This window comes from Canis lupus, chromosome 18 (genome assembly GCF_048164855.1).
Source record: "Canis lupus baileyi chromosome 18, mCanLup2.hap1, whole genome shotgun sequence".
Classification (NCBI taxonomy): Eukaryota; Metazoa; Chordata; class Mammalia; order Carnivora; family Canidae; genus Canis; species Canis lupus.
Window position 1 is genome coordinate 53,493,803 of NC_132855.1, and position 7,866 is coordinate 53,501,668.

The window sequence follows — 7,866 nt, forward strand, 5'->3', positions numbered from 1 at the left end:
AAGCCTGTTAGCTCCACTTCCTCCAGTATCAGTAGGAGATTAGGAAGTGGGTTCCAAGGACTCAGGATCACGTGGAAAGGCTCTGTGGAGGAAAGAGGGTGATGCCCCCAGACTGGGAAGGTATTGTGGAGTACTGGCCAGGCTTGTTTATGTGACAGAGGCATAAGCATTTTGCCTAGAGTCAGATTCCAGGGGAAGGGGAGAGGGTGCTTACATACTGATCTGGTCATATGGTACTTTAGACACAAATGATTATAGCTAACTCATCGAATGCTCGTTAGGCTCTTCTCTAAGCACTTCACATGCATTGATTCACTGAATCTCACCACGGATCTGTGAAGCACAGAGAGGTTTGATCGTTCAGCCAAGGCCACACAGTAAGTGGTAATGCTGGGATTCCGTCAGGGCATCTGGCTCCAGAGCATGCTCTTGGCCACCATATTTGACTGCTTCTTGCTTAATGCAGAGGCATCAGAAGTTTTTTGAAGAAATACGTTCAGCAAAGCAAAATGACTTATGCACAACCTCACAGCTCATAAGTGACAGAGCCTGGACCCAGGGTCATCCTAACTACCAAGTCTCAGCTCTGACTCTGGATTTTTCTTCTCATCCAGATTTCCCATGCTGTGTTCTCTCTGGCCTCCCTGTACCCCTTAGTGCTTGCTTCCCTCATTCATTCTTGCCCTTAGTGCTTCGCTCAGTAGGAATGTAGCTACTTCTTAACCTTTATCAACAAGAGTATTCTTTTTTTTTTTCTTATTAATACAGTATTTATTTGTCTTTCCTCTGTCAAACCCTGAGCCAACCACTTTCCCCAGGCTGCCTGGGGAGGTATAGGAAAAGGAACATACAGGGCATACAGGGCAGACAAGACATGGGAGAAAGACCTATGGGAGGTGGAGACGACTCCTTCACATGGCGAAGAGGATGAGAAAGGCCACCATCAGGCAAAAAAGCCCCATGGCCTCCGAGAGGGCAAAGCCCAGAATGGCGTAGGAGAAGAGCTGTTGCTTCAGAGAGGGATTCCTGGCATAACCAATGATGAGGCTCCCAAACACAGTCCCAATTCCAGCCCCAGAGCCAGCCACCCCTACAGTGGCAGCCCCAGCCCCAATGAACTTGGCTGCCGTGTCAATGTCCCTTGAAATGGCGCTGGTTTGGAAGCTGCGGCTAGGAATAAGTGAGGTCAGGGGATGTGGGGCTGTCAAGCTGCTGAGGCTCTGATCTGTCAGTGTCTCTGGTGGTTTTAGCACCACTGCAGACAGTGATCGGCTCAACAGCTGAGAGGTGCTCCGGACCAAGAAGGGGGTGGAGACGAACTTTGCACAGGCCTACATTTTCAGGGGATGAGGGGCTGTAGCAGGAGAGCTGCTCCCAGAGCGGAGACGACCGAGAGCTCAACAAGAGTATTCAAAACAGTAAAATGTATCAGTGTTGTCTAATGATCTTTTCGGAAATAAGGGAAAATGTCAACGATTTTCTTTCTTTTCATCTGTGTGGACATTCCCTCCATCCCTGCTTTATTTAATGGGAATATTCAGGTAAAGAATGAGAAATGGGATGTAGAGGGAGTTGACTGTGGGCTTTAAAAGCTCAGAAATGTTACCTTTCTGCCTCTGGTGGTGGAGGCTGACAGAGAGTCTGTAACCACGAGAGGGCACTGTGAGCCCACGTTTAGGGGATGCTTCTGTTAGGTGGCAGGGAGAGGTCTAGGACCATGACGTTCCTACAACCAAGAAATCTTGCAGTGTTTTTATAGGAGCACCAGCTCTCAGGACTGAGTCACTGTGGTCACTTTTCTACCAAAGCTTCTGAACTAGATCCCTGGAAGAGATACTCCTGGGTCCTAAAGGAGCCTGGGGACTCCCTATGGCTGAGCGGTTACCCTGAGAACAGAGGGCTCCAGGCATTCAATGCTGGGGCAGTTCCTCCCTCAATCTGCCACTCTTAACTTAGTTGTCCCTCTTCGTAGGTTGGGAGGCCTGCCTCTGTTGGTCCAAGCTTCTTTTAAGTAGTCAAGCTACTGCCCCAACCTTTCCTCTGCCTGATGGAGTTTTCTTTTCTTTTCTTTTCTTTCTTTCTTTCTTTCTTTCTTTCTTTCTTTCTTTCTTTCTTTCTTTCTTTCTTTCTTTCTTTCTTTCTTTCTTCTTTCTTTCTCTTTCTTTCTTTCTTCTTTCTTTCTTTCTTTCTTTCTTTCTTTCTTTCTTTCTTTCTTTTCTTCTTTCTTTCTTTTTCTCTTTCTTTTTTAAAAGATTTTATTTATTTATTCATGAGAGACACAGAGAGAGAGAGAGAGGCAGAGACACAAGCAGAGGGAGCAGGCCCCGTGCAGGGAGCCCAACTGGGGACTCCATCCCAGGATCCCAGGGTCACGCCCTAGGCTGAAGGCAGGCACTAAACCACTGAGCCACCCAGGGATCCCCTCGTTTTTTGTTTTTTTAACCTAAGAAATTGGAAAGATGCAGAAACACACAAGGAACAACCTAATAAACACCCATATTCCCACTACACAGAATTAACTCTTTTTTTTTAATCATTTTACCATATTTACTTCCAGCTTTTATATATATATATATGTGTGTGTTTTTATTAAAGATTTTATTTATTTATTCATGAAAGACAGAGGAGAGAAAGAGGCAGAGACACAGGCAGAGGAAGAAGCAGGCTCCATACAGGGAGCCTGATGTGGGACTCTATCCGGGAATCCAGGATCATGCCCTGGGCCAAAGGCAGGCGCTAAACCACTAAGCCACCCACGGATTCCCTCCAGCTTATATTTTTAAAGAAAGAAAATGTAACAGATTTAGCTGAAGTCCCCTTTGACCAACATCCCTGGTCCATTTCTCCTCCTAATTTCCCTTTCTTTGACAGAAAAACAACTCTTTGAGTTTTGTGGGTTGCCTTCTAGTCCATTATTATGCTTTCATATATGCATATAGTGCTGGGTTTCTATACACTGTTTATGTATTGCTTTTGCCTGCTTTTAAACTTTTTCTTTTTGGGATGCCTGGGTGGCTCAGTCAGTGAAATGTCTGTCTTTGGCCTATCCCAGATGCTGGGATGGAGCCCCACATCAAACCCCACATCAGGCCCGACATTAGGCCTCATATCGGGCTCCCTGCTCAGCAGAGAGCCTGCTTCTCCCTCTCCCTCTGCTGTTCCCCCTGCCTGTGCTCCGTCTCTCCGTCAAATAAATAAATAAAATCTTAAAAAAAAAAACAAAAGAAAAAACCTTTTCTTTTCATCTACACATGATACAGTGTACATGATACAGTGTGAGAAGTCAAATTATTCTACGGGTCTTGTTGATTAACATAGCTGTCTTGGGACTGATTCCTACCAGATACTCCATCATTTCCTGCTCTTGGGAGTCAACCAATTTATTTTAGACTATTCTTATATTTCCTCCCATATGTCTAAAAAACATGATAATACTACTTCTTGAATGTTCATTTGAAGCATTATCATTTGACTTTCCAATACAGAAGATCAGGAGTTAGCTGTTTTACTTTTTTAATTTTTATTTATTTATTCATGAGAGACACACAGAGAGAGGCAGAGATACAGGCAGAGGAGAAGCAGGTGCCTCACGAGGAGCCTGATGTGGGACCTTGTGAGCCTTGATCACAGGACCCTGGGATCACAACCTGAGCCAAAGGTAGATGCTCAACCACTGAGCTACCCAGGCATCTCAATTTAGATGTTATCAATCTTTGCCTATAATCGGAAAAAAAGAGGTGGAGGAGAAGGAACCAACAGAAACAGTTTCAAAAGCTGTTAAGCAAAGGATGAGTGGTAGTTTAGCAGATTTGAAAAGGCAAAGTCTTAGCCAACAGTAGGAAAAACTCATATTGCAGCCCCCCAGAAGGCTCTGAATTGGAGGCAGCAGGAACTTTGGAAGGTAGAAATGAAAACAGGGGGACTGGTCCTTGATCCCCTATCTAACTCTGAGCAATCAGATGACTGCTCTTCTCACACCTGGCTGATTTTCAGTTCATTCCCTAGGGAAGGCAAATAGAGGGTCTGTGGTATTTGAAGGAATTATCTTCTGGCTTCCAGAACTAATTTTAACAGGTTCAGTGTCTTTCTAATTCTTCAGCTTTTGTAAAATTTTTATTCCTTGACCCACTCCAGACATTTCAAGGATTATCTCTTTGTCCCCAGATTTTGAAATTTTACAATGATGTATATTAATGTAAGTCTGTTTTCATCTGTTGGACTGGGTACCTAATGACGCCTTTCATTGTGGAAATTCTCATCTTTCAATTTTGGGAAATTAAAAAACTTCTTTGATTTGCATCCCTCTCCCCGACACACCCCATTTTCTTTACCTCATTTTAGCACTCCTATTATTCAGAAGTTAGACTTCTTCCACTGGCCCTGTAATTCATTTTATTTGTTTGTTTTTTAGTAATCTCTACACTCAAGGTGAAGCTCAAACTCATGGCCCTGAGATAGAGTCTCATGATCTTCTAACTGAGCCAACCAGGAGCCCCTTCTCCCCTTCTCCCCCCCCCCTTTTTAATTAAAAAAAAAAAAAACAAACATGGGGTGGGGGCACCTGGGTGGCTTAGTTGGTTAAGCATCTGCCTTCAGCTCAAGTTATGATCTCAAAGCCTTGGGATTCAGCCTTTAATGGGGCTCCTTCCTCCATAGGGAGCCTGCTTCTCCCTCTCCCTCAGCCATTCTCTTACTCTTGCTCTGCTTTAAATAGATAAATAAATAAATAAATAAATAAATAAATAAATAAATAAATAAAATCTTTTCTTTCAAAAAGAAAAAAAACCTATTGAATATCTGAAAATTAATTCCTAAAAGACCAACCTTTCCAGAAAACTGTAGCTACACAATGCATTCCATCTATCATGTTAAAACATGCATGAGACACAGATTTAAAAAACACAAAACAAGCCACCATTCGTCAACAATCTGAGCAAAGAAAGGGGATCCCTGGGTGGCTCAGTGGTTTGGCGCCTGCCTTTGGCCCAGGGCGTGATCCTGGAGACCCGGGATTGAATCCCACGTCAGGCTCCCGGTGCATGGAGCCTGCTTCTCCCTCTGCCTATGTCTCTGCCTCTCTCTCTCTCTCTCTCTCTGTGTGTGTGGCTATCATAAATTAAAAAAAAAAATCTGAGCAAAGAGAAAATGCATCTTTCCCATTTTTAATTTCTTTCTCTTATTTATTGAGTTTTTTTAAACATTAATTTATTTATTCATGAGAGACACAGAGAGAGAGGGGCAGAGACATAGGCAGAGGGAAAAGCAGGCTCCTTGCAGGGAGCCCAATGTGGGACTTGATCCCAGATCCTGGGATCACGACCTGGGCCGAAGGCAGGCACCCAACTGCTGAGCCACCCAGGAGTCCCTTATTTATTGAGTTTTAAAAATTTCTGCTACATGCTTTCATTTTAAAAGTCTTGTTTGTTTTCTGAATGTTCACCTTTTAAAATAGCATGTTCTTTCACAAATACAATATCTTAAATCTCTGAGGATATTAATGATTTTTTTTGGTCTTGATTTCTTCTTGATGCACAGCCTTTCCTTCCTCTAAGTTATTTATTTATTTTCTCTCCTGTTGGTCTCTGTCTTTTTTATTAAAGGTTTTCTTCATATTTGATGACTATTTGCTCATATTTAAGAGTGTGACACTAAATGGTTCTCTGGAAACTCTGTGAACATGGAGTGATCTGGCTGGCCCATTTCATTGGGAGAACTCTCAACGTTGATATCTTCAAGTTTTCTCTCGGATTGGTCAGATACCTCAAAAGTTCTTCCAATTTTCCACATGGAACATACATTCCCGCTTGCCAGGGTGTGGCAGCTGAATACGCCAACTAGGGAGGAACTGTAATCTAAATATTTCATAAACTGCTGGCTGTAGCTACTTCAGTCACAAGGATTGGACGACTGCTCAGTTGGCAGCGAGTGGCCTTTAGCATTTTCTGGTAGTTGCTCTGAGTTTATCCCTCAATCCCAAGCCTTTCCTGAATGGATTAACAGGAAAGTCAGTACGGTGAAACTTCAGTGAGGAATGGAGTACAAAGGCTACCTGGTATCTGTAGATGGTTATCTGAACATGCAGCTTGCAAATGCAAAAGGATACATAGATGGAGCATTGTTTGGACATTTGGGTGAAGTTCTAATAAGATCCTAACCCAGAGGAAGAAGAGTGGCATATAGAAACACAAGGCCTTTCATACCCAGTGGGAAGTTGTGAACCACATGTACTCAGTGACTGCCCAATCCCATACTTTTTATTGGACAGGTAATCTTGCAGTGGAAAGAACTCTGACTTCTGGTCCTGAAGACCAGAAGTCAGCTAAGAAGTCTGCTGCTAAATCTGAAGTGACTTGACTCTGGGCAAATAATTTTAACTTAAATTATTAATCTCATTATTTTTGCAATGTGAGGATTAGAGACAGGACCCTTCCGATTATATGTACTTCTCTGAGTTTGCTATTTCCATCGTTGAGTGAAAGAACCAAGGCTCATGGCTACTATTTGTAAGAAGGAGAATATACACATTAATACATAGAATATTTCCAGAATGATGGAGATGAAACTTAACCGGTCGCATGCAGGGAGAGGAACTGAAGATGCTTTACTTTTCCAAAATACTCTTGTATCTTTTGAACCTTGAAACATAAACAAAAACTATTTCATATACTTGTGCTTAATCATCCTGTTTCCAGCATAGTATTTCCCTCTTCTGTGCTTGGTGTCCCTCAGTAACAAAGATGGCAGAAGTAGGAGGTGCGTAGGATGGAGCTGAGAATGGTTGAGGAGTGTGCCCTGATGTTTGGTCCTAACCAGTGGAGGGTGCCTGAATAAATAAAGGATGAATATCAGTTTCTTTTCAGCATTCTAACTTCTTTGGTTTTGTAACCACATCCCACTGAGGAATTAATTCTTCCCTATCGTAATCAATACTAGTGGCAGTCCAGGTAGGCAGCTGCTGTCTATGAACTCCGACACATGCCAGGTGGCTGTACCACAGGTCCCTTGTGTATTAGGGGGAAGAAAGAAATCAGTTATAGCTCTGCTAATCTCTGCTCCGACAGCTGGAGGATGAAGCTCTGTGCTGGTTCTTTATAACAGGAAGGAAATTCTCAAAGCTAGAGTGTGAAAAGAAATCTTAAGAAGCTCTTGGTTCTGGTAGACTTGTGGGCTTTGTGGAAATAGCAACGCTCACATGCCTCATACATAGTATTAGGCATAAATTGAAGACCAGGATACAAAAGACTCCATCCAGGGTAAAACAACTCCACAAATGAACAGATTTCCCAAGACAGCTGTAGCACAGGGAAATAGGAGATCAAGGCAGATAATTTCTCCCTCTCTTTGCCAGGGAAAATTTACTCTAAAGATTAGATGTCCAGAGGTCTTCTGGGATTATCAGAGCTCTTGCTTACTCTGAACAACCATAAACTGTAAGATCACCTTTGCCTCAGTTTCCCTGAGAACAGAGAAGAAACAATCTAACCTAGACCATAATCTGTCAATTGCATTTTATTTTATTTTTTAAAGATTTTTATTTATTTATTCATAGACACAGAGGGAGAGAGGCAGAGACACAGGGAGAGGGAGAAGCAGGCTCCATGCAGGGAGCCCGATGCGGGACTCGATCCAGGGTCTCCAGGATCACATCCCAGGCTGCAGGCGGCGCCAAACCGCTGCGCCACCAGGGCTGCCCAGTCAATTGCATTTTAGTGTGTTTTTTTTCAAATATTATACGCACAGTAAAATCTTACGGAACGTGAAATTTTGTATTCTGCTTTTTAGCATATATCTTATATGCATTTATTTCTCTTCGTCATTAAAAAAAATTCTTGGCAAACTTAATTTTAAAGGCTATAACCATTTCCC

At 42.8% G+C, this 7,866-nt stretch overlaps 1 pseudogene; it reads right to left on the bottom strand.

The window, feature by feature from the left end:
• Positions 1-744: 744 nt before the first annotated feature.
• Positions 745-1,337, bottom strand: LOC140609239 (ATP synthase F(0) complex subunit C2, mitochondrial pseudogene; annotated as a pseudogene).
• Positions 1,338-7,866: the final 6,529 nt, after the last annotated feature.